Source organism: Pristiophorus japonicus, unplaced genomic scaffold, assembly GCF_044704955.1.
Source record: "Pristiophorus japonicus isolate sPriJap1 unplaced genomic scaffold, sPriJap1.hap1 HAP1_SCAFFOLD_210, whole genome shotgun sequence".
NCBI classification, from domain to species: domain Eukaryota; kingdom Metazoa; phylum Chordata; class Chondrichthyes; family Pristiophoridae; genus Pristiophorus; species Pristiophorus japonicus.
Genome location: NW_027251799.1, coordinates 318336 through 342108, shown reverse-complemented (window position 1 = coordinate 342108; position 23773 = coordinate 318336). Strand labels below are relative to the sequence as shown.

Genomic DNA, 23773 nt, shown 5'->3' with positions numbered 1-23773 from the left:
AACGTGAAACCGGATTCTTCCTCCACAAAATCTGCACGACCTGCCGAGTTTTACATATTTATCTGTTTTTATTCATTCTATTTCCGTGTCCCTTTTAAGGGGATTTGCTGTCTGTTCAAGATCATTCTCTGTCTCTGTAAAATGGTGTGCTATCAGACCCTCATCATTCTGTGTCTGTTTCAAAGGGATGTGCTGTCTGTCCCGGATTTCCAATTTGAAATTTCAAAACCTGCCTTTGGAGGTTAAGGAATATTAGTTTGTTTGTGTGTTTCAGACTGGGCTGGTTTTACGTCCTTCCCTCCCTCCTTGTCTATCACCTGTGGCTTCAATAACAGTCTCTGCGCCGCGTGGTCCTGAGCCCCACTGCACAATTGCCTTCAGGGATGATCGAAATCTCACTTTATTCTTTTAAACGGGAACTGCTGTCAGTCAAGGGTCATTCTGCATCTGGGTAAAAGGGATGTCCTTGCAATCCCGGATCATTCTGTGTCTGTTTAAATGGGCTGGTTGTCAGTTCCGGTTCATAATCTTTCCCTTTAAAACGGATTTTCTCATAAACCCGGGTCATCCTGTATTGTTTGAGAAGGAGTATGATTTCAGCTGCAATGACCGAATTGTTAAACTATAGTGTTCCAATTTACATTGGGGTTGCCTGCGCCGGTGCGCACCTAGATCGCAGTGCATCTGTTCATTCACTCGAAATATGCTCATCTTTTCCTAAATCCACTCCTTGATATTGCAGTTGCCCCGAATTTGCTCGCAATATATACAACAACACAATGAATGTTGCTGGCAGCGGCCGCGTGGCCTAATGGATAAGGCGTCTGACTTCGATGACAACCGCAAAGTTATCAGAAGATTGCAGGTTCGAGTCCTGCCGCGGTCAACTTAGCTCGCTACGAGACATTTTATATTCTTTGTTGTGATTCTGCCGAGAAACCAACCATCTCTTCCAGTCACTCACCTGAAGTGAAGGAAGGCTGTTTGCTCAAAGAATCTCATGGCAAGTTTTCATCATTGTCGATCTGCATGCACGGGCAGAGCAAGCTATGAAGTGGACTTTCTTGCACATTATTTCTGTTTGGATACAAAAAGCAGGAGATTGAATGGCTGACGATATCTTATAGCAGAGACGAGGTGGCCGAGAGGTTCAGGCGATGGACTGCTCATCCATTGTGCTCTGCACGCATGGGTTCGAACCCCATTCTCGTCGTCGTTGGATTGCAGCTTAAACACTTTTTGACATTCACATTGAACCGAATCGCCAAATTCCCCTTTTACTTACAGGGATGCTGTACTTTCCTCATGTCATGTCTCAAATTAATAATATATTCGTAAAGAGGAGAACAGTTGCAGTACAATGGCGAGGGGCACTAATTAGATAGGTATCTGAGAGACAGCACATGCACGATGGGCCATAATATCATTTCTCACCACCGTCAGAATCTGAGAGCTGCGCTTTTCACTGTCGGCGGCTCGTTGGTCCACGGTTATAATTCTCCCTTCGGAATGATCACATTTGAAATGCGAGAGTCACGGGCCAAATCCCGGACGAGCCCCGCCATGTTTTACTCAAATTTCCGCTTCTAACAGCCGCTCGACATGTGAGAAAACAGACGTATTTCACGTTAAAACGTGTGATTTTACGCCGATGTTCCCTCAGCATCCAAATCCCAGAGCAAAGTGAAACCCGCCAAACTGAGTAAAGTTAAAATATCTCAGAGGTACTCGGCTCTGTGACTCGTTGGATAACCGAAAGCCTTGTTTGGTTCCGGCCGATATTTGATCAGTATATCTTCCTGTCTGTACGCATAAGTTCACCTCAATTGGGATAAGCATACATTCAGCGTCAATCTCCACCTCTGCCCTGAATATGAGTTCGTCCTGGTTCTCTAGAGCTGAAAAGATGAGAGAAGCTGCTTTTTGAATTCGTCCCTTGGCTGCCGAATTCAAAGCATACAGGAAATCAATCCGGGCTGGCAAAGCTGCCTGGTCTGATTAAAAGGCGGTGACAGCCTATATTGTAAGCATGTTCTCGTCTTCTGGCCTCAACATTAGGTTCAACGTATCGGATGATAAGCACCGCTCCCATTGTCTGGTAATGGTTCTGCTATTCCCACTAACACTTCCTCTGGACCATCCTTTGTTCCGTTATTGCCCGATTACCACCCACTTTGCCTTTCTCCATTGTGCCATGTATTATTTAATCACTCCTTCGTTCCGCTGCATCACAAACGTTCCCATTTGACATTTCTCGCTGCGTATTTTTTCCAGGCGCTATTTTTGTTGAAAACATCTGTAATCTTTAACTTTTTCCTGAAATATCGGAATTATTATCCGACAGAACGTGAAACCGGATTCTTCCTCCACAAAATCTGCACGACCTGCCGAGTTTTACATATTTATCTGTTTTTATTCATTCTATTTCCGTGTCCCTTTTAAGGGGATTTGCTGTCTGTTCAAGATCATTCTCTGTCTCTGTAAAATGGTGTGCTATCAGACCCTCATCATTCTGTGTCTGTTTCAAAGGGATGTGCTGTCTGTCCCGGATTTCCAATTTGAAATTTCAAAACCTGCCTTTGGAGGTTAAGGAATATTAGTTTGTTTGTGTGTTTCAGACTGGGTTGGTTTTACGTCCTTCCCTCCCTCCTTGTCTATCACCTGTGGCTTCAATAACAGTCTCTGCGCCGCGTGGTCCTGAGCCCCACTGCACAATTGCCTTCAGGGATGATCGAAATCTCACTTTATTCTTTTAAAAGTGAACTGCTGTCAGTCAAGGGTCATTCTGCATCTGGGTAAAAGGGATGTCCTTGCAATCCCGGATCATTCTGTGTCTGTTTAAATGGGCTGGTTGTCAGTTCCGGTTCATAATCTTTCCCTTTAAAACGGATTTTCTCATAAACCCGGGTCATCCTGTATTGTTTGAGAAGGAGTATGATTTCAGCTGCAATGACCGAATTGTTAAACTATAGTGTTCCAATTTACATTGGGGTTGCCTGCGCCGGTGCGCACCCAGATCGCAGTGCATCTGTTCATTCACTCGAAATATGCTCATCTTTTCCTAAATCCACTCCTTGATATTGCAGTTGCCCCGAATTTGCTCGCAATATATAGAACAACACAATGAATGTTGCTGGCAGCGGCCGCGTGGCCTAATGGATAAGGCGTCTGACTTCGATGACAACCGCAAAGTTATCAGAAGATTGCAGGTTCGAGTCCTGCCGCGGTCAACTTAGCTCGCTACGAGACATTTTATATTCTTTGTTGTGATTCTGCCGAGAAACCAACCATCTCTTCCAGTCACTCACCTGAAGTGAAGGAAGGCTGTTTGCTCAAAGAATCTCATGGCAAGTTTTCATCATTGTCGATCTGCATGCACGGGCAGAGCAAGCTGTGAAGTGGACTTTCTTGGACTTTCTTGCACATTATTTCTGTTTGGATACAAAAAGCAGGAGATTGAATGGCTGACGATATCTTATAGCAGAGACGAGGTGGCCGAGAGGTTAAGGCGATGGACTGCTAATCCATTGTGCTCTGCACGCATGAGTTCGAATCCCATTCTCGTCGTCGTTGGCTTGCAGCTTAAACACTTTTTGACATTCACATTTAACCTAATCGCCAAATTCCCCTTTTACTTACAGGGATGCTGTACTTTCCTCATGTCATGTCTCAAATTAATAATATATTCGTCAAGAGGAGAACAGTTGCAGTACAATGGCGAGGGGCACTAATTAGATAGGTATCTGAGAGACAGCACATGCACGGTGGGCCATAATATCATTTCTCACCACCGTCAGAATCTGAGAGCTGCGCTTTTCACTGTCGGCGGCTCATTGGTCCACGGCTATGATTCTCCCTTCGGAATGATCACATTTGAAATGCGAGAGTCACGGGCCAAATCCAGGACGAGCCCCGCCATGTTTTACTCAAATTTCCGCTTCTAACAGCCGCTCGACATGTGAGAAAACAGACGTATTTCACGTTAAAACGTGTGATTTTACGCCGATGTTCCCTCAGCATCCAAATCCCAGAGCAAAGTGAAACCCGCCAAACTGAGTAAAGTTAAAATATCTCAGAGGTACTCGGCTCTGTGACTCGTTGGATAACCGAAAGCCTTGTTTGGTTCCGGCCGATACTTGATCAGTATATCTTCCTGTCTGTACGCATAAGTTCACCTCAATTGGGATAAGCATACATTCAGCGTCAATCTCCACCTCTGCCCTGAATATGAGTTCGTCCTGGTTCTCTAGAGCTGAAAAGATGAGAGAAGCTGCTTTTTGAATTCGTCCCTTGGCTGCCGAATTCAAAGCATACAGGAAATCAATCCGGGCTGGCAAAGCTGCCTGGTCTGATTAAAAGGCGGTGACAGCCTATATTGTAAGCATGTTCTCGTCTTCTGGCCTCAACATTAGGTTCAACGTATCGGATGATAAGCACCGCTCCCATTGTCTGGTAATGGTTCTGCTATTCCCACTAACACTTCCTCTGGACCATCCTTTGTTACGTTATTGCCCGATTACCACCCACTTTGCCTTTCTCCATTATGCCATGTATTATTTAATCACTCCTTCGTTCCGCTGCATCACAAACGTTCCCATTTGACATTTCTCGCTGCGTATTTTTTCCAGGCGCTATTTTTGTTGAAAACGTCTGTAATCTTTAACTTTTTCCTGAAATATCGGAATTATTATCCGACAGAACGTGAAACCGGATTCTTCCTCCACAAAATCTGCACGACCTGCCGAGTTTTACATATTTATCTGTTTTTATTCATTCTATTTCCGTGTCCCTTTTAAGGGGATTTGCTGTCTGTTCAAGATCATTCTCTGTCTCTGTAAAATGGTGTGCTATCAGACCCTCATCATTCTGTGTCTGTTTCAAAGGGATGTGCTGTCTGTCCCGGATTTCCAATTTGAAATTTCAAAACCTGCCTTTGGAGGTTAAGGAATATTAGTTTGTTTGTGTGTTTCAGACTGGGCTGGTTTTACGTCCTTCCCTCCCTCCTTGTCTATCACCTGTGGCTTCAACAACAGTCTCTGCGCCGCGTGGTCCTGAGCCCCACTGCACAATTGCCTTCAGGGATGATCGAAATCTCACTTTATTCTTTTAAACGGGAACTGCTGTCAGTCAAGGGTCATTCTGCATCTGGGTAAAAGGGATGTCCTTGCAATCCCGGATCATTCTGTGTCTGTTTAAATGGGCTGGTTGTCAGTTCCGGTTCATAATCTTTCCCTTTAAAACGGATTTTCTCATAAACCCGGGTCATCCTGTATTGTTTGAGAAGGAGTATGATTTCAGCTGCAATGACCGAATTGTTAAACTATAGTGTTCCAATTTACATTGGGGTTGCCTGCGCCGGTGCGCACCCAGATCGCAGTGCATCTGTTCATTCACTCGAAATATGCTCATCATTTCCTGAATCCACTCCTTGATATTGCAGTTGCCCCGAATTTGCTCGCAATATATACAACAAAACAATGAATGTAGCTGGCAGCGGCCGCGTGGCCTAATGGATAAGGCGTCTGACTTCGATGACAACCGCAAAGTTATCAGAAGATTGCAGATTCGAGTTCTGCCGCGGTCAACTTAGCTCGCTACGAGACATTTTATATTCTTTGTTGTGATTCTGCCGAGAAACCAACCATCTCTTCCAGTCACTCACCTGAAGTGAAGGAAGGCTGTTTGCTCAAAGAATCTCATGGCAAGTTTTCATCATTGTCGATCTGCATGCACGGGCAGAGCAAGCTATGAAGTGGACTTTCTTGCACATTATTTCTGTTTGGATACAAAAAGCAGGAGATTGAATGGCTGACGATATCTTATAGCAGAGACGAGGTGGCCGAGAGGTTCAGGCGATGGACTGCTCATCCATTGTGCTCTGCACGCATGGGTTCGAACCCCATTCTCGTCGTCGTTGGATTGCAGCTTAAACACTTTTTGACATTCACATTGAACCGAATCGCCAAATTCCCCTTTTACTTACAGGGATGCTGTACTTTCCTCATGTCATGTCTCAAATTAATAATATATTCGTAAAGAGGAGAACAGTTGCAGTACAATGGCGAGGGGCACTAATTAGATAGGTATCTGAGAGACAGCACATGCACGATGGGCCATAATATCATTTCTCACCACCGTCAGAATCTGAGAGCTGCGCTTTTCACTGTCGGCGGCTCGTTGGTCCACGGTTATAATTCTCCCTTCGGAATGATCACATTTGAAATGCGAGAGTCACGGGCCAAATCCCGGACGAGCCCCGCCATGTTTTACTCAAATTTCCGCTTCTAACAGCCGCTCGACATGTGAGAAAACAGACGTATTTCACGTTAAAACGTGTGATTTTACGCCGATGTTCCCTCAGCATCCAAATCCCAGAGCAAAGTGAAACCCGCCAAACTGAGTAAAGTTAAAATATCTCAGAGGTACTCGGCTCTGTGACTCGTTGGATAACCGAAAGCCTTGTTTGGTTCCGGCCGATATTTGATCAGTATATCTTCCTGTCTGTACGCATAAGTTCACCTCAATTGGGATAAGCATACATTCAGCGTCAATCTCCACCTCTGCCCTGAATATGAGTTCGTCCTGGTTCTCTAGAGCTGAAAAGATGAGAGAAGCTGCTTTTTGAATTCGTCCCTTGGCTGCCGAATTCAAAGCATACAGGAAATCAATCCGGGCTGGCAAAGCTGCCTGGTCTGATTAAAAGGCGGTGACAGCCTATATTGTAAGCATGTTCTCGTCTTCTGGCCTCAACATTAGGTTCAACGTATCGGATGATAAGCACCGCTCCCATTGTCTGGTAATGGTTCTGCTATTCCCACTAACACTTCCTCTGGACCATCCTTTGTTCCGTTATTGCCCGATTACCACCCACTTTGCCTTTCTCCATTGTGCCATGTATTATTTAATCACTCCTTCGTTCCGCTGCATCACAAACGTTCCCATTTGACATTTCTCGCTGCGTATTTTTTCCAGGCGCTATTTTTGTTGAAAACATCTGTAATCTTTAACTTTTTCCTGAAATATCGGAATTATTATCCGACAGAACGTGAAACCGGATTCTTCCTCCACAAAATCTGCACGACCTGCCGAGTTTTACATATTTATCTGTTTTTATTCATTCTATTTCCGTGTCCCTTTTAAGGGGATTTGCTGTCTGTTCAAGATCATTCTCTGTCTCTGTAAAATGGTGTGCTATCAGACCCTCATCATTCTGTGTCTGTTTCAAAGGGATGTGCTGTCTGTCCCGGATTTCCAATTTGAAATTTCAAAACCTGCCTTTGGAGGTTAAGGAATATTAGTTTGTTTGTGTGTTTCAGACTGGGTTGGTTTTACGTCCTTCCCTCCCTCCTTGTCTATCACCTGTGGCTTCAATAACAGTCTCTGCGCCGCGTGGTCCTGAGCCCCACTGCACAATTGCCTTCAGGGATGATCGAAATCTCACTTTATTCTTTTAAAAGTGAACTGCTGTCAGTCAAGGGTCATTCTGCATCTGGGTAAAAGGGATGTCCTTGCAATCCCGGATCATTCTGTGTCTGTTTAAATGGGCTGGTTGTCAGTTCCGGTTCATAATCTTTCCCTTTAAAACGGATTTTCTCATAAACCCGGGTCATCCTGTATTGTTTGAGAAGGAGTATGATTTCAGCTGCAATGACCGAATTGTTAAACTATAGTGTTCCAATTTACATTGGGGTTGCCTGCGCCGGTGCGCACCCAGATCGCAGTGCATCTGTTCATTCACTCGAAATATGCTCATCTTTTCCTAAATCCACTCCTTGATATTGCAGTTGCCCCGAATTTGCTCGCAATATATAGAACAACACAATGAATGTTGCTGGCAGCGGCCGCGTGGCCTAATGGATAAGGCGTCTGACTTCGATGACAACCGCAAAGTTATCAGAAGATTGCAGGTTCGAGTCCTGCCGCGGTCAACTTAGCTCGCTACGAGACATTTTATATTCTTTGTTGTGATTCTGCCGAGAAACCAACCATCTCTTCCAGTCACTCACCTGAAGTGAAGGAAGGCTGTTTGCTCAAAGAATCTCATGGCAAGTTTTCATCATTGTCGATCTGCATGCACGGGCAGAGCAAGCTGTGAAGTGGACTTTCTTGGACTTTCTTGCACATTATTTCTGTTTGGATACAAAAAGCAGGAGATTGAATGGCTGACGATATCTTATAGCAGAGACGAGGTGGCCGAGAGGTTAAGGCGATGGACTGCTAATCCATTGTGCTCTGCACGCATGAGTTCGAATCCCATTCTCGTCGTCGTTGGCTTGCAGCTTAAACACTTTTTGACATTCACATTTAACCTAATCGCCAAATTCCCCTTTTACTTACAGGGATGCTGTACTTTCCTCATGTCATGTCTCAAATTAATAATATATTCGTCAAGAGGAGAACAGTTGCAGTACAATGGCGAGGGGCACTAATTAGATAGGTATCTGAGAGACAGCACATGCACGGTGGGCCATAATATCATTTCTCACCACCGTCAGAATCTGAGAGCTGCGCTTTTCACTGTCGGCGGCTCATTGGTCCACGGCTATGATTCTCCCTTCGGAATGATCACATTTGAAATGCGAGAGTCACGGGCCAAATCCCGGACGAGCCCCGCCATGTTTTACTCAAATTTCCGCTTCTAACAGCCGCTCGACATGTGAGAAAACAGACGTATTTCACGTTAAAACGTGTGATTTTACGCCGATGTTCCCTCAGCATCCAAATCCCAGAGCAAAGTGAAACCCGCCAAACTGAGTAAAGTTAAAATATCTCAGAGGTACTCGGCTCTGTGACTCGTTGGATAACCGAAAGCCTTGTTTGGTTCCGGCCGATACTTGATCAGTATATCTTCCTGTCTGTACGCATAAGTTCACCTCAATTGGGATAAGCATACATTCAGCGTCAATCTCCACCTCTGCCCTGAATATGAGTTCGTCCTGGTTCTCTAGAGCTGAAAAGATGAGAGAAGCTGCTTTTTGAATTCGTCCCTTGGCTGCCGAATTCAAAGCATACAGGAAATCAATCCGGGCTGGCAAAGCTGCCTGGTCTGATTAAAAGGCGGTGACAGCCTATATTGTAAGCATGTTCTCGTCTTCTGGCCTCAACATTAGGTTCAACGTATCGGATGATAAGCACCGCTCCCATTGTCTGGTAATGGTTCTGCTATTCCCACTAACACTTCCTCTGGACCATCCTTTGTTACGTTATTGCCCGATTACCACCCACTTTGCCTTTCTCCATTATGCCATGTATTATTTAATCACTCCTTCGTTCCGCTGCATCACAAACGTTCCCATTTGACATTTCTCGCTGCGTATTTTTTCCAGGCGCTATTTTTGTTGAAAACGTCTGTAATCTTTAACTTTTTCCTGAAATATCGGAATTATTATCCGACAGAACGTGAAACCGGATTCTTCCTCCACAAAATCTGCACGACCTGCCGAGTTTTACATATTTATCTGTTTTTATTCATTCTATTTCCGTGTCCCTTTTAAGGGGATTTGCTGTCTGTTCAAGATCATTCTCTGTCTCTGTAAAATGGTGTGCTATCAGACCCTCATCATTCTGTGTCTGTTTCAAAGGGATGTGCTGTCTGTCCCGGATTTCCAATTTGAAATTTCAAAACCTGCCTTTGGAGGTTAAGGAATATTAGTTTGTTTGTGTGTTTCAGACTGGGCTGGTTTTACGTCCTTCCCTCCCTCCTTGTCTATCACCTGTGGCTTCAACAACAGTCTCTGCGCCGCGTGGTCCTGAGCCCCACTGCACAATTGCCTTCAGGGATGATCGAAATCTCACTTTATTCTTTTAAACGGGAACTGCTGTCAGTCAAGGGTCATTCTGCATCTGGGTAAAAGGGATGTCCTTGCAATCCCGGATCATTCTGTGTCTGTTTAAATGGGCTGGTTGTCAGTTCCGGTTCATAATCTTTCCCTTTAAAACGGATTTTCTCATAAACCCGGGTCATCCTGTATTGTTTGAGAAGGAGTATGATTTCAGCTGCAATGACCGAATTGTTAAACTATAGTGTTCCAATTTACATTGGGGTTGCCTGCGCCGGTGCGCACCCAGATCGCAGTGCATCTGTTCATTCACTCGAAATATGCTCATCATTTCCTGAATCCACTCCTTGATATTGCAGTTGCCCCGAATTTGCTCGCAATATATACAACAAAACAATGAATGTAGCTGGCAGCGGCCGCGTGGCCTAATGGATAAGGCGTCTGACTTCGATAACAACCGCAAAGTTATCAGAAGATTGCAGATTCGAGTTCTGCCGCGGTCAACTTAGCTCGCTACGAGACATTTTATATTCTTTGTTGTGATTCTGCCGAGAAACCAACCATCTCTTCCAGTCACTCACCTGAAGTGAAGGAAGGCTGTTTGCTCAAAGAATCTCATGGCAAGTTTTCATCATTGTCGATCTGCATGCACGGGCAGAGCAAGCTGTGAAGTGGACTTTCTTGCACATTATTTCTGTTTGGATACAAAAAGCAGGAGATTGAATGGCTGACGATATCTTATAGCAGAGACGAGGTGGCCGAGAGGTTAAGGCGATGGACTGCTAATCCATTGTGCTCTGCACGCTTGGGTTCGAATCCCATTCTCGTCGTCGTTGGCTTGCAGCTTAAACACTTTTTGACATTCACATTTAACCTAATCGCCAAATTCCCCTTTTACTTACAGGGATGCTGTACTTTCCTCATGTCATGTCTCAAATTAATAATATATTCGTCAAGAGGAGAACAGTTGCAGTACAATGGCGAGGGGCACTAATTAGATAGGTATCTGAGAGACAGCACATGCACGATGGGCCATAATATCATTTCTCACCACCGTCAGAATCTGAGAGCTGCGCTTTTCACTGTCGGCGGCTCGTTGGTCCACGGTTATAATTCTCCCTTCGGAATGATCACATTTGAAATGCGAGAGTCACGGGCCAAATCCCGGACGAGCACCGCCATGTTTTACTCAAATTTCCGCTTCTAACAGCCGCTCGACATGTGAGAAAACAGACGTATTTCACGTTAAAACGTGTGATTTTACGCCGATGTTCCCTCAGCATCCAAATCCCAGAGCAAAGTGAAACCCGCCAAACTGAGTAAAGTTAAAATATCTCAGAGGTACTCGGCTCTGTGACTCGTTGGATAACCGAAAGCCTTGTTTGGTTCCGGCCGATACTTGATCAGTATATCTTCCTGTCTGTACGCATAAGTTCACCTCAATTGGGATAAGCATACATTCAGCGTCAATCTCCACCTCTGCCCTGAATATGAGTTCGTCCTGGTTCTCTAGAGCTGAAAAGATGAGAGAAGCTGCTTTTTGAATTCGTCCCTTGGCTGCCGAATTCAAAGCATACAGGAAATCAATCCGGGCTGGCAAAGCTGCCTGGTCTGATTAAAAGGCGGTGACAGCCTATATTGTAAGCATGTTCTCGTCTTCTGGCCTCAACATTAGGTTCAACGTATCGGATGATAAGCACCGCTCCCATTGTCTGGTAATGGTTCTGCTATTCCCACTAACACTTCCTCTGGACCATCCTTTGTTACGTTATTGCCCGATTACCACCCACTTTGCCTTTCTCCATTATGCCATGTATTATTTAATCACTCCTTCGTTCCGCTGCATCACAAACGTTCCCATTTGACATTTCTCGCTGCGTATTTTTTCCAGGCGCTATTTTTGTTGAAAACATCTGTAATCTTTAACTTTTTCCTGAAATATCGGAATTATTATCCGACAGAACGTGAAACCGGATTCTTCCTCCACAAAATCTGCACGACCTGCCGAGTTTTACATATTTATCTGTTTTTATTCATTCTATTTCCGTGTCCCTTTTAAGGGGATTTGCTGTCTGTTCAAGATCATTCTCTGTCTCTGTAAAATGGTGTGCTATCAGACCCTCATCATTCTGTGTCTGTTTCAAAGGGATGTGCTGTCTGTCCCGGATTTCCAATTTGAAATTTCAAAACCTGCCTTTGGAGGTTAAGGAATATTAGTTTGTTTGTGTGTTTCAGACTGGGCTGGTTTTACGTCCTTCCCTCCCTCCTTGTCTATCACCTGTGGCTTCAACAACAGTCTCTGCGCCGCGTGGTCCTGAGCCCCACTGCACAATTGCCTTCAGGGATGATCGAAATCTCACTTTATTCTTTTAAACGGGAACTGCTGTCAGTCAAGGGTCATTCTGCATCTGGGTAAAAGGGATGTCCTTGCAATCCCGGATCATTCTGTGTCTGTTTAAATGGGCTGGTTGTCAGTTCCGGTTCATAATCTTTCCCTTTAAAACGGATTTTCTCATAAACCCGGGTCATCCTGTATTGTTTGAGAAGGAGTATGATTTCAGCTGCAATGACCGAATTGTTAAACTATAGTGTTCCAATTTACATTGGGGTTGCCTGCGCCGGTGCGCACCCAGATCGCAGTGCATCTGTTCATTCACTCGAAATATGCTCATCTTTTCCTGAATCCACTCCTTGATATTGCAGTTGCCCCGAATTTGCTCGCAATATATACAACAAAACAATGAATGTAGCTGGCAGCGGCCGCGTGGCCTAATGGATAAGGCGTCTGACTTCGATGACAACCGCAAAGTTATCAGAAGATTGCAGGTTCGAGTTCTGCCGCGGTCAACTTAGCTCGCTACGAGACATTTTATATTCTTTGTTGTGATTCTGCCGAGAAACCAACCATCTCTTCCAGTCACTCACCTGAAGTGAAGGAAGGCTGTTTGCTCAAAGAATCTCATGGCAAGTTTTCATCATTGTCGATCTGCATGCACGGGCAGAGCAAGCTGTGAAGTGGACTTTCTTGCACATTATTTCTGTTTGGATACAAAAAGCAGGAGATTGAATGGCTGACGATATCTTATAGCAGAGACGAGGTGGCCGAGAGGTTAAGGCGATGGACTGCTAATCCATTGTGCTCTGCACGCTTGGGTTCGAATCCCATTCTCGTCGTCGTTGGCTTGCAGCTTAAACACTTTTGACATTCACATTTAACCTAATCGCCAAATTCCCCTTTTACTTACAGGGATGCTGTACTTTCCTCATGTCATGTCTCAAATTAATAATATATTCGTCAAGAGGAGAACAGTTGCAGTACAATGGCGAGGGGCACTAATTAGATAGGTATCTGAGAGACAGCACATGCACGATGGGCCATAATATCATTTCTCACCACCGTCAGAATCTGAGAGCTGCGCTTTTCACTGTCGGCGGCTCGTTGGTCCACGGTTATAATTCTCCCTTCGGAATGATCACATTTGAAATGCGAGAGTCACGGGCCAAATCCCGGACGAGCCCCGCCATGTTTTACTCAAATTTCCGCTTCTAACAGCCGCTCGACATGTGAGAAAACAGACGTATTTCACGTTAAAACGTGTGATTTTACGCCGATGTTCCCTCAGCATCCAAATCCCAGAGCAAAGTGAAACCCGCCAAACTGAGTAAAGTTAAAATATCTCAGAGGTACTCGGCTCTGTGACTCGTTGGATAACCGAAAGCCTTGTTTGGTTCCGGCCGATACTTGATCAGTATATCTTCCTGTCTGTACGCATAAGTTCACCTCAATTGGGATAAGCATACATTCAGCGTCAATCTCCACCTCTGCCCTGAATATGAGTTCGTCCTGGTTCTCTAGAGCTGAAAAGATGAGAGAAGCTGCTTTTTGAATTCGTCCCTTGGCTGCCGACTTCAAAGCATACAGGAAATCAATCCGGGCTGGCAAAGCTGCCTGGTCTGATTAAAAGGCGGTGACAGCCTATATTGTAAGCATGTTCTCGTCTTCTGGCCTCAACATTAGGTTCAACGTATCGGATGATAAGCACCGCTCCCATTGTCTGGTAATGGTTCTGCTATTCCCACTAACACTTCCTCTGGACCATCCTTTGTTCCGTTATTGCCCGATTACCACCCACTTTGCCTTTCTCCATTGTGCCATGTATTATTTAATCACTCCTTCGTTCCGCTGCATCACAAACGTTCCCATTTGACATTTCTCGCTGCGTATTTTTTCCAGGCGCTATTTTTGTTGAAAACGTCTGTAATCTTTAACTTTTTCCTGAAATATCGGAATTATTATCCGACAGAACGTGAAACCGGATTCTTCCTCCACAAAATCTGCACGACCTGCCGAGTTTTACATATTTATCTGTTTTTATTCATTCTATTTCCGTGTCCCTTTTAAGGGGATTTGCTGTCTGTTCAAGATCATTCTCTGTCTCTGTAAAATGGTGTGCTATCAGACCCTCATCATTCTGTGTCTGTTTCAAAGGGATGTGCTGTCTGTCCCGGATTTCCAATTTGAAATTTCAAAACCTGCCTTTGGAGGTTAAGGAATATTAGTTTGTTTGTGTGTTTCAGACTGGGCTGGTTTTACGTCCTTCCCTCCCTCCTTGTCTATCACCTGTGGCTTCAATAACAGTCTCTGCGCCGCGTGGTCCTGAGCCCCACTGCACAATTGCCTTCAGGGATGATCGAAATCTCACTTTATTCTTTTAAACGGGAACTGCTGTCAATCAAGGGTCATTCTGCATCTGGGTAAAAGGGATGTCCTTGCAATCCCGGATCATTCTGTGTCTGTTTAAATGGGCTGGTTGTCAGTTCCGGTTCATAATCTTTCCCTTTAAAACGGATTTTCTCATAAACCCGGGTCATCCTGTATTGTTTGAGAAGGAGTATGATTTCAGCTGCAATGACCGAATTGTTAAACTATAGTGTTCCAATTTACATTGGGGTTGCCTGCGCCGGTGCGCACCCAGATCGCAGTGCATCTGTTCATTCACTCGAAATATGCTCATCTTTTCCTAAATCCACTTCTTGATATTGCAGTTGCCCCGAATTTGCTCGCAATATATACAACAACACAATGAATGTTGCTGGCAGCTGCCGCGTGGCCTAATGGATAAGGCGTCTGACTTCGATGACAACCGCAAAGTTATCAGAAGATTGCAGGTTCGAGTCCTGCCGCGGTCAACTTAGCTCGCTACGAGACATTTTATATTCTTTGTTGTGATTCTGCCGAGAAACCAACCATCTCTTCCAGTCACTCACCTGAAGTGAAGGAAGGCTGTTTGCTCAAAGAATCTCATGGCAAGTTTTCATCATTGTCGATCTGCATGCACGGGCAGAGCAAGCTGTGAAGTGGACTTTCTTGCACATTATTTCTGTTTGGATACAAAAAGCAGGAGATTGAATGGCTGACGATATCTTATAGCAGAGACGAGGTGGCCGAGAGGTTAAGGCGATGGACTGCTAATCCATTGTGCTCTGCACGCATGGGTTCGAATCCCATTCTCGTCGTCGTTGGCTTGCAGCTTAAACACTTTTTGACATTCACATTGAACCGAATCGCCAAATTCCCCTTTTACTTACAGGGATGCTGTACTTTCCTCATGTCATGTCTCAAATTAATAATATATTCGTCAAAAGGAGAACAGTTGCAGTACAATGGCGAGGGGCACTAATTAGATAGGTATCTGAGAGACAGCACATGCACGATGTGCCATAATATCATTTCTCACCACCGTCAGAATCTGAGAGCTGCGCTTTTCACTGTCGGCGGCTCGTTGGTCCACGATTATGATTATCCCTTCGGAATGATCACATTTGAAATGCGAGAGTCACGGGCCAAATCCCGGACGAGCCCCGCCATGTTTTACTCAAATTTCCGCTTCTAACAGCCGCTCGACATGTGAGAAAACAGACGTTTTTCACGTTAAAACGTGTGATTTTACGCCGATGTTCCCTCAGCATCCAAATCCCAGAGCAAAGTGAAACCCGCCAAACTGAGTAAAGTTAAAATATCTCAGAGGTACTCGGCTCTGTGACTCGTTGGATAACCGAAAGCCTTGTTTGGTTCCGGCCGATACTTGATCAGTATATCTTCCTGTCTGTACGCATAAGTTCACCTCAATTGGGATAAGCACACATTCAGCGTCAATCTCCACCTCTGCCCTGAATATGAGTGCGTCCTGGTTCTCTAGAGCTGAAAAGATGAGAGAAGCTGCTTTTTGAATTCGTCCCTTGGCTGCCGACTTCAAAGCATACAGGAAATCAATCCGGGCTGGCAAAGCTGCCTGGTCTGATTAAAAGGCGGTGACAGCCTATATTGTAAGCATGTTCTCGTCTTCTGGCCTCAACATTAGGTTCAACGTATCGGATGATAAGCACCGCTCCTATTGTCTGTTAATGGTTCTGCTATTCCCACTAACACTTCCTCTGGACCATACTTTGTTACGTTATTGCCCGATTACCACCCACTTTGCCTTTCTCCATTGTGCCATGTATTATTTAATCACTCCTTCGTTCCGCTGCATCACAAACGTTCCCATTTGACATTTCTCGCTGCGTATTTTTTCCAGGCGCGATTTTTGTTGAAAACATATGTAATCTTTAACTTTTTCCTGAAATATCGGAATTATTATCCGACAGAACGTGAAACCGGATTCTTCCTCCACAAAATCTGCACGACCTGCCGAGTTTTACATATTTATCTGTTTTTATTCATTCTATTTCCGTGTCCCTTTTAAGGGGATTTGCTGTCTGTTCAAGATCATTCTCTGTCTCTGTAAAATGGTGTGCTATCAGACCCTCATCATTCTGTGTCTGTTTCAAAGGGATGTGCTGTCTGTCCCGGATTTCCAATTTGAAATTTCAAAACCTGCCTTTGGAGGTTAAGGAATATTAGTTTGTTTGTGTGTTTCAGACTGGGCTGGTTTTACGTCCTTCCCTCCCTCCTTGTCTATCACCTGTGGCTTCAATAACAGTCTCTGCGCCGCGTGGTCCTGAGCCCCACTGCACAATTGCCTTCAGGGATGATCGAAATCTCACTTTATTCTTTTAAACGGGAACTGCTGTCAGTCAAGGGTCATTCTGCATCTGGGTAAAAGGGATGTCCTTGCAATCCCGGATCATTCTGTGACTGTTTAAATGGGCTGGTTGTCAGTTCCGGTTCATAATCTTTCCCTTTAAAACGGATTTTCTCATAAACCCGGGTCATCCTGTATTGTTTGAGAAGGAGTATGATTTCAGCTGCAATGACCGAATTGTTAAACTATAGTGTTCCAATTTACATTGGGGTTGCCTGCGCCGGTGCGCACCCAGATCGCAGTGCATCTGTTCATTCACTCGAAATATGCTCATCTTTTCCTAAATCCACTCCTTGATATTGCAGTTGCCCCGAATTTGCTCGCAATATATACAACAACACAATGAATGTTGCTGGCAGCGGCCGCGTGGCCTAATGGATAAGGCGTCTGACTTCGATGACAACCGCAAAGTTATCAGAAGATTGCAGGTTCGAGTCCTGCCGCGGTCAACTTAGCTCGCTACGAGACATTTTATATTCTTTCTTGTGATTCTGCCGAGAAACCAACCATCTCTTCCAGTCACTCACCTGAAGTGAAGGAAGGCTGTTTGCTCAAAGAATCTCATGGCAAGTTTTCATCATTGTCGATCTGCATGCACGGGCAGAGCAAGCTGTGAAGTGGACTTTCTTGCACATTATTTCTGTTTGGATACAAAAAGCAGGAGATTGAATGGCTGACGATATCTTATAGCAGAGACGAGGTGGCCGAGAGGTTAAGGCGATGGACTGCTAATCCATTATGCTCTGCACGCATGGGTTCGAATCCTATTCTCGTCGTCGTTGGCTTGCAGCTTAAACACTTTTTGACATTCACATTGAACCGAATCGCCAAATTCCCCTTTTACTTACAGGGATGCTGTACTTTCCTCATGTCATGTCTCAAATTAATAATATATTCGTCAAAAGGAGAACAGTTGCAGTACAATGGCGAGTGGCACTAATTAGATAGGTATCTGAGAGACAGCACATGCACGATGGGCCATAATATCATTTCTCACCACCGTCAGAATCTGAGAGCTGCGCTTTTCACTGTCGGCGGCTCGTTGGTCCACGGTTATAATTCTCCCTTCGGAATGATCACATTTGAAATGCGAGAGTCACGGGCCAAATCCCGGACGAGCCCCGCCATGTTTTACTCAAATTTCCGCTTCTAACAGCCGCTCGACATGTGAGAAAACAGACGTATTTCACGTTAAAACGTGTGATTTTACGCCGATGTTCCCTCAGCATCCAAATTCCAGAGCAAAGTGAAACCCGCCAAACTGAGTAAAGTTAAAATATCTCAGAGGTACTCGGCTCTGTGACTCGTTGGATAACCGAAAGCCTTGTTTGGTTCCGGCCGATACTTGATCAGTATATCTTCCTGTCTGTACGCATAAGTTCACCTCAATTGGGATAAGCATACATTCAGCGTCAATCTCCACCTCTGCCCTGAATATGAGTTCGTCCTGGTTCTCTAGAGCTGAAAAGATGAGAGAAGCTGCTTTTTGAATTCGTCCCTTGGCTGCCGACTTCAAAGCATACAGGAAATCAATCCGGGCTGGCAAAGCTGCCTGGTCTGATTAAAAGGCGGTGACAGCCTATATTGTAAGCATGTTCTCGTCTTCTGGCCTCAACATTAGGTTCAACGTATCGGATGATAAGCACCGCTCCCATTGTCTGGTAATGGTTCTGCTATTCCCACTAACACTTCCTCTGGACCATCCTTTGTTCCGTTATTGCCCGATTACCACCCACTTTGCCTTTCTCCATTGTACCATGTATTATTTAATCACTCCTTCGTTCCGCTGCATCACAAACGTTCCCATTTGACATTTCTCGCTGCGTATTTTTTCCAGGCGCTATTTTTGTTGAAAACATCTGTAATCTTTAACTTTTTCCTGAAATATCGGAATTATTATCCGACAGAACGTGAAACCGGATTCTTCCTCCACAAAATCTGCACGACCTGCCGAGTTTTACATATTTATCTGTTTTTATTCATTCTATTTCCGTGTCCCTTTTAAGGGGATTTGCTGTCTGTTCAAGATCATTCTCTGTCTCTGTAAAATGGTGTGCTATCAGACCCTCATCATTCTGTGTCTGTTTCAAAGGGATGTGCTGTCTGTCCCGGATTTCCAATTTGAAATTTCAAAACCTGCCTTTGGAGGTTAAGGAATATTAGTTTGTTTGTGTGTTTCAGACTGGGCTGGTTTTACGTCCTTCCCTCCCTCCTTGTCTATCACCTGTGGCTTCAACAACAGTCTCTGCGCCGCGTGGTCCTGAGCCCCACTGCACAATTGCCTTCAGGGATGATCGAAATCTCACTTTATTCTTTTAAACGGGAACTGCTGTCAGTCAAGGGTCATTCTGCATCTGGGTAAAAGGGATGTCCTTGCAATCCCGGATCATTCTGTGTCTGTTTAAATGGGCTGGTTGTCAGTTCCGGTTCATAATCTTTCCCTTTAAAACGGATTTTCTCATAAACCCGGGTCATCCTGTATTGTTTGAGAAGGAGTATGATTTCAGCTGCAATGACCGAATTGTTAAACTATAGTGTTCCAATTTACATTGGGGTTGCCTGCGCCGGTGCGCACCCAGATCGCAGTGCATCTGTTCATTCACTCGAAATATGCTCATCTTTTCCTGAATCCACTCCTTGATATTGCAGTTGCCCCGAATTTGCTCGCAATATATACAACAAAACAATGAATGTAGCTGGCAGCGGCCGCGTGGCCTAATGGATAAGGCGTCTGACTTCGATGACAACCGCAAAGTTATCAGAAGATTGCAGGTTCGAGTTCTGCCGCGGTCAACTTAGCTCGCTACGAGACATTTTATATTCTTTGTTGTGATTCTGCCGAGAAACCAACCATCTCTTCCAGTCACTCACCTGAAGTGAAGGAAGGCTGTTTGCTCAAAGAATCTCATGGCAAGTTTTCATCATTGTCGATCTGCATGCACGGGCAGAGCAAGCTGTGAAGTGGACTTTCTTGCACATTATTTCTGTTTGGATACAAAAAGCAGGAGATTGAATGGCTGACGATATCTTATAGCAGAGACGAGGTGGCCGAGAGGTTAAGGCGATGGACTGCTAATCCATTGTGCTCTGCACGCTTGGGTTCGAATCCCATTCTCGTCGTCGTTGGCTTGCAGCTTAAACAATTTTTGACATTCACATTTAACCTAATCGCCAAATTCCCCTTTTACTTACAGGGATGCTGTACTTTCCTCATGTCATGTCTCAAATTAATAATATATTCGTCAAGAGGAGAACAGTTGCAGTACAATGGCGAGGGGCACTAATTAGATAGGTATCTGAGAGACAGCACATGCACGATGGGCCATAATATCATTTCTCACCACCGTCAGAATCTGAGAGCTGCGCTTTTCACTGTCGGCGGCTCGTTGGTCCACGGTTATAATTCTCCCTTCGGAATGATCACATTTGAAATGCGAGAGTCACGGGCCAAATCCCGGACGAGCCCCGCCATGTTTTACTCAAATTTCCGCTTCTAACAGCCGCTCGACATGTGAGAAAACAGACGTATTTCACGTTAAAACGTGTGATTTTACGCCGATGTTCCCTCAGCATCCAAATCCCAGAGCAAAGTGAAACCCGCCAAACTGAGTAAAGTTAAAATATCTCAGAGGTACTCGGCTCTGTGACTCGTTGGATAACCGAAAGCCTTGTTTGGTTCCGGCCGATACTTGATCAGTATATCTTCCTGTCTGTACGCATAAGTTCACCTCAATTGGGATAAGCATACATTCAGCGTCAATCTCCACCTCTGCCCTGAATATGAGTTCGTCCTGGTTCTCTAGAGCTGAAAAGATGAGAGAAGCTGCTTTTTGAATTCGTCCCTTGGCTGCCGACTTCAAAGCATACAGGAAATCAATCCGGGCTGGCAAAGCTGCCTGGTCTGATTAAAAGGCGGTGACAGCCTATATTGTAAGCATGTTCTCGTCTTCTGGCCTCAACATTAGGTTCAACGTATCGGATGATAAGCACCGCTCCCATTGTCTGGTAATGGTTCTGCTATTCCCACTAACACTTCCTCTGGACCATCCTTTGTTCCGTTATTGCCCGATTACCACCCACTTTGCCTTTCTCCATTGTGCCATGTATTATTTAATCACTCCTTCGTTCCGCTGCATCACAAACGTTCCCATTTGACATTTCTCGCTGCGTATTTTTTCCAGGCGCTATTTTTGTTGAAAACGTCTGTAATCTTTAACTTTTTCCTGAAATATCGGAATTATTATCCGACAGAACGTGAAACCGGATTCTTCCTCCACAAAATCTGCACGACCTGCCGAGTTTTACATATTTATCTGTTTTTATTCATTCTATTTCCGTGTCCCTTTTAAGGGGATTTGCTGTCTGTTCAAGATCATTCTCTGTCTCTGTAAAATGGTGTGCTATCAAACCCTCATCATTCTGTGTCTGTTTCAAAGGGATGTGCTGTCTGTCCCGGATTTCGAATTTGAAATTTCAAAACCTGCCTTTGGAGGTTAAGGAATATTAGTTTGTTTGTGTGTTTCAGACTGGGCTGGTTTTACGTCCTTCCCTCCCTCCTTGTCTATCACCTGTGGCTTCAATAACAGTCTCTGCGCCGCGTGGTCCTGAGCCCCACTGCACAATTGCCTTCAGGGATGATCGAAATCTCACTTTATTCTTTTAAACGGGAACTGCTGTCAATCAAGGGTCATTCTGCATCTGGGTAAAAGGGATGTCCTTGCAATCCCGGATCATTCTGTGTCTGTTTAAATGGGCTGGTTGTCAGTTCCGGTTCATAATCTTTCCCTTTAAAACGGATTTTCTCATAAACCCGGGTCATCCTGTATTGTTTGAGAAGGAGTATGATTTCAGCTGCAATGACCGAATTGTTAAACTATAGTGTTCCAATTTACATTGGGGTTGCCTGCGCCGGTGCGCACCCAGATCGCAGTGCATCTGTTCATTCACTCGAAATATGCTCATCTTTTCCTAAATCCACTTCTTGATATTGCAGTTGCCCCGAATTTGCTCGCAATATATACAACAACACAATGAATGTTGCTGGCAGCTGCCGCGTGGCCTAATGGATAAGGCGTCTGACTTCGATGACAACCGCAAAGTTATCAGAAGATTGCAGGTTCGAGTCCTGCCGCGGTCAACTTAGCTCGCTACGAGACATTTTATATTCTTTGTTGTGATTCTGCCGAGAAACCAACCATCTCTTCCAGTCACTCACCTGAAGTGAAGGAAGGCTGTTTGCTCAAAGAATCTCATGGCAAGTTTTCATCATTGTCGATCTGCATGCACGGGCAGAGCAAGCTGTGAAGTGGACTTTCTTGCACATTATTTCTGTTTGGATACAAAAAGCAGGAGATTGAATGGCTGACGATATCTTATAGCAGAGACGAGGTGGCCGAGAGGTTAAGGCGATGGACTGCTAATCCATTGTGCTCTGCACGCATGGGTTCGAATCCCATTCTCGTCGTCGTTGGCTTGCAGCTTAAACACTTTTTGACATTCACATTGAACCGAATCGCCAAATTCCCCTTTTACTTACAGGGATGCTGTACTTTCCTCATGTCATGTCTCAAATTAATAATATATTCGTCAAAAGGAGAACAGTTGCAGTACAATGGCGAGGGGCTCTAATTAGATAGGTATCTGAGAGACAGCACATGCACGATGTGCCATAATATCATTTCTCACCACCGTCAGAATCTGAGAGCTGCGCTTTTCACTGTCGGCGGCTCGTTGGTCCACGATTATGATTATCCCTTCGGAATGATCACATTTGAAATGCGAGAGTCACGGGCCAAATCCCGGACGAGCCCCGCCATGTTTTACTCAAATTTCCGCTTCTAACAGCCGCTCGACATGTGAGAAAACAGACGTTTTTCACGTTAAAACGTGTGATTTTACGCCGATGTTCCCTCAGCATCCAAATCCCAGAGCAAAGTGAAACCCGCCAAACTGAGTAAAGTTAAAATATCTCAGAGGTACTCGGCTCTGTGACTCGTTGGATAACCGAAAGCCTTGTTTGGTTCCGGCCGATACTTGATCAGTATATCTTCCTGTCTGTACGCATAAGTTCACCTCAATTGGGATAAGCATACATTCAGCGTCAATCTCCACCTCTGCCCTGAATATGAGTGCGTCCTGGTTCTCTAGAGCTGAAAAGATGAGAGAAGCTGCTTTTTGAATTCGTCCCTTGGCTGCCGACTTCAAAGCATACAGGAAATCAATCCGGGCTGGCAAAGCTGCCTGGTCTGATTAAAAGGCGGTGACAGCCTATATTGTAAGCATGTTCTCGTCTTCTGGCCTCAACATTAGGTTCAACGTATCGGATGATAAGCACCGCTCCTATTGTCTGTTAATGGTTCTGCTATTCCCACTAACACTTCCTCTGGACCATCCTTTGTTACGTTATTGCCCGATTACCACCCACTTTGCCTTTCTCCATTGTGCCATGTATTATTTAATCACTCCTTCGTTCCGCTGCATCACAAACGTTCCCATTTGACATTTCTCGCTGCGTATTTTTTCCAGGCGCTATTTTTGTTGAAAACATATGTAATCTTTAACTTTTTCCTGAAATATCGGAATTATTATCCGACAGAACGTGAAACCGGATTCTTCCTCCACAAAATCTGCACGACCTGCCGAGTTTTACATATTTATCTGTTTTTATTCATTCTATTTCCGTGTCCCTTTTAAGGGGATTTGCTGTCTGTTCAAGATCATTCTCTGTCTCTGTAAAATGGTGTGCTATCAAACCCTCATCATTCTGTGTCTGTTTCAAAGGGATGTGCTGTCTGTCCCGGATTTCGAATTTGAAATTTCAAAACCTGCCTTTGGAGGTTAAGGAATATTAGTTTGTTTGTGTGTTTCAGACTGGGCTGGTTTTACGTCCTTCCCTCCCTCCTTGTCTAT

At 44.7% G+C, this 23773-nt stretch overlaps 20 non-coding genes across 20 annotated transcripts; all 20 read left to right on the top strand.

Annotated features, from left to right (window-relative positions):
- Window positions 1-797: 797 nt before the first annotated feature.
- trnar-ucg (transfer RNA arginine (anticodon UCG)) lies at window positions 798-886 on the top strand. The gene is given in 2 exon segments: window positions 798-834; window positions 851-886. It is a non-coding gene; the product is annotated as a tRNA-Arg (tRNA).
- Window positions 887-1131: 245 nt separating this feature from the next.
- On the top strand, window positions 1132-1213 carry trnas-gcu (transfer RNA serine (anticodon GCU)). Its single transcript has one exon. It is a non-coding gene; the product is annotated as a tRNA-Ser (tRNA).
- Window positions 1214-3141: 1928 nt separating this feature from the next.
- trnar-ucg (transfer RNA arginine (anticodon UCG)) lies at window positions 3142-3230 on the top strand. Its single transcript is given in 2 exon segments — window positions 3142-3178; window positions 3195-3230. It is a non-coding gene; the product is annotated as a tRNA-Arg (tRNA).
- Window positions 3231-3485: 255 nt separating this feature from the next.
- trnas-gcu (transfer RNA serine (anticodon GCU)) lies at window positions 3486-3567 on the top strand. The gene has a single exon. It is a non-coding gene; the product is annotated as a tRNA-Ser (tRNA).
- A 1928-nt stretch (window positions 3568-5495) lies between these two features.
- On the top strand, window positions 5496-5584 carry trnar-ucg (transfer RNA arginine (anticodon UCG)). Its single transcript is given in 2 exon segments — window positions 5496-5532; window positions 5549-5584. It is a non-coding gene; the product is annotated as a tRNA-Arg (tRNA).
- A 245-nt stretch (window positions 5585-5829) lies between these two features.
- trnas-gcu (transfer RNA serine (anticodon GCU)) lies at window positions 5830-5911 on the top strand. Its single transcript has one exon. It is a non-coding gene; the product is annotated as a tRNA-Ser (tRNA).
- A 1928-nt stretch (window positions 5912-7839) lies between these two features.
- On the top strand, window positions 7840-7928 carry trnar-ucg (transfer RNA arginine (anticodon UCG)). Its single transcript is given in 2 exon segments — window positions 7840-7876; window positions 7893-7928. It is a non-coding gene; the product is annotated as a tRNA-Arg (tRNA).
- Window positions 7929-8183: 255 nt separating this feature from the next.
- On the top strand, window positions 8184-8265 carry trnas-gcu (transfer RNA serine (anticodon GCU)). The gene has a single exon. It is a non-coding gene; the product is annotated as a tRNA-Ser (tRNA).
- Window positions 8266-10193: 1928 nt separating this feature from the next.
- On the top strand, window positions 10194-10282 carry trnar-ucg (transfer RNA arginine (anticodon UCG)). Its single transcript is given in 2 exon segments — window positions 10194-10230; window positions 10247-10282. It is a non-coding gene; the product is annotated as a tRNA-Arg (tRNA).
- Window positions 10283-10527: 245 nt separating this feature from the next.
- On the top strand, window positions 10528-10609 carry trnas-gcu (transfer RNA serine (anticodon GCU)). The gene has a single exon. It is a non-coding gene; the product is annotated as a tRNA-Ser (tRNA).
- A 1928-nt stretch (window positions 10610-12537) lies between these two features.
- Window positions 12538-12626, top strand: trnar-ucg (transfer RNA arginine (anticodon UCG)). Its single transcript is given in 2 exon segments — window positions 12538-12574; window positions 12591-12626. It is a non-coding gene; the product is annotated as a tRNA-Arg (tRNA).
- A 245-nt stretch (window positions 12627-12871) lies between these two features.
- Window positions 12872-12953, top strand: trnas-gcu (transfer RNA serine (anticodon GCU)). The gene has a single exon. It is a non-coding gene; the product is annotated as a tRNA-Ser (tRNA).
- A 1927-nt stretch (window positions 12954-14880) lies between these two features.
- On the top strand, window positions 14881-14970 carry trnar-ucg (transfer RNA arginine (anticodon UCG)). Its single transcript is given in 2 exon segments — window positions 14881-14917; window positions 14934-14970. It is a non-coding gene; the product is annotated as a tRNA-Arg (tRNA).
- Window positions 14971-15214: 244 nt separating this feature from the next.
- trnas-gcu (transfer RNA serine (anticodon GCU)) lies at window positions 15215-15296 on the top strand. Its single transcript has one exon. It is a non-coding gene; the product is annotated as a tRNA-Ser (tRNA).
- A 1928-nt stretch (window positions 15297-17224) lies between these two features.
- trnar-ucg (transfer RNA arginine (anticodon UCG)) lies at window positions 17225-17313 on the top strand. The gene is given in 2 exon segments: window positions 17225-17261; window positions 17278-17313. It is a non-coding gene; the product is annotated as a tRNA-Arg (tRNA).
- Window positions 17314-17558: 245 nt separating this feature from the next.
- trnas-gcu (transfer RNA serine (anticodon GCU)) lies at window positions 17559-17640 on the top strand. Its single transcript has one exon. It is a non-coding gene; the product is annotated as a tRNA-Ser (tRNA).
- A 1928-nt stretch (window positions 17641-19568) lies between these two features.
- On the top strand, window positions 19569-19657 carry trnar-ucg (transfer RNA arginine (anticodon UCG)). The gene is given in 2 exon segments: window positions 19569-19605; window positions 19622-19657. It is a non-coding gene; the product is annotated as a tRNA-Arg (tRNA).
- Window positions 19658-19902: 245 nt separating this feature from the next.
- trnas-gcu (transfer RNA serine (anticodon GCU)) lies at window positions 19903-19984 on the top strand. The gene has a single exon. It is a non-coding gene; the product is annotated as a tRNA-Ser (tRNA).
- A 1928-nt stretch (window positions 19985-21912) lies between these two features.
- Window positions 21913-22002, top strand: trnar-ucg (transfer RNA arginine (anticodon UCG)). Its single transcript is given in 2 exon segments — window positions 21913-21949; window positions 21966-22002. It is a non-coding gene; the product is annotated as a tRNA-Arg (tRNA).
- A 244-nt stretch (window positions 22003-22246) lies between these two features.
- On the top strand, window positions 22247-22328 carry trnas-gcu (transfer RNA serine (anticodon GCU)). Its single transcript has one exon. It is a non-coding gene; the product is annotated as a tRNA-Ser (tRNA).
- Window positions 22329-23773: the final 1445 nt, after the last annotated feature.